At 40.9% G+C, this 1,164-nt stretch overlaps 1 pseudogene; it reads left to right on the top strand.

The window, feature by feature from the left end:
* The first annotated feature begins 722 nt into the window (after positions 1 to 722).
* On the top strand, positions 723 to 923 carry LOC141369619 (small nucleolar RNA U3; annotated as a pseudogene).
* The last annotated feature ends 241 nt before the right edge of the window (positions 924 to 1,164 follow it).

Raw genomic sequence — 1,164 nt, 5'->3', positions numbered from 1 at the left:
AGCCCTCAGCGGAGCCTCCAAGGCAGCTTCTGCAGTGAAGCAGTTTGAGCTCACCGTTGGTCAGATGAGTAGCGCAGATATGGTAAGATAGGAATGAGACTGTTTTTGAATTCAGCTCGAAACGTTTCGAGCATTTAAGTGACGCGTTTTCACGTGTCCGTGGCACAACTTTCTTTTTCGTGTCAGTTTCACGTATTGGTTACTCAATTGTTTTTCCTATTTTCTTACCATTGTCGCTTGGGATTGGGGTTAGAACAACTTTCTGTTACATAAAATGACATGCTCACCCTAACCCAACTCTAACCCCAACTCCAAGCAAGAACAATTTAATTTTCTGACAAATTAATGTATAAACAATGTCATTTTAACCCAAACCCAACTTTATCCTCGCGCGAGAACAGTTTAAAATGTGACGAAAACCACAAATCTAACCCCAATCCCAATCGACAATGGTTTGAAAAAAGGAAAAAAAATTGAGTAACCAATCCGTGAAACTGGCACGAAAAAGAAAGTCGTGCCACGGACACGTGAAAACGTGTCACTTAAACGCTCGAAACGTTTCGAGCTGAATTCAAAAACAGTCTCATTCCTATCTTACCATATCTGCGCTACTCATCTGATCAACGGTGAGCTTGAACTGCTTCACTGCAGAAGCTGCCTTGGAGGCTCCGCTGAGGGCTTAAACCAGTAACGAGCATTTTGATTGGTCGTTTTTGTGAACCAATCACATTCTTTCTGCCCTCAGAACATGTTTGAGTAAGGAAAACTCCTATCTACTCTTGAACCACGATGAAGAGTGTTGATGTGTTTCTCTTAGCATGAATCAAGGAATGGTTGGTGATAGTTGTCACAGATCATTGCTATTGATGAATGTTCTTTAATCCTAATAAGCTTAAAGAAGAGAAATGCATGATCTGAGTGGGTTTGTTTATCAAGATAAAGAGATACATTGTTATGAAAATTATTTCATTTTCTTAAACAAAATCCCAAAAATTACACGGAATCAATCACAGCTGTGTAAACAATGTGGCGAGTGTTGATTGGGTGAGTCATGCCAGGAAGAGTGGTATAAAAAGGAGAGTGAAGATACAGGAAGTGCGCTGTTGTATTGGGAAGAATGCCGCGAGTGCATGCTGGGTTATGATACGAGTGTGGGAAAAGGCA

This window comes from Misgurnus anguillicaudatus, chromosome 14 (genome assembly GCF_027580225.2).
Source record: "Misgurnus anguillicaudatus chromosome 14, ASM2758022v2, whole genome shotgun sequence".
In the NCBI taxonomy this organism is placed as follows: Eukaryota; Metazoa; Chordata; class Actinopteri; order Cypriniformes; family Cobitidae; genus Misgurnus; species Misgurnus anguillicaudatus.
Note: the sequence above shows the minus strand (reverse complement) of the source record. Positions and strands in the feature narration are given on the sequence as shown.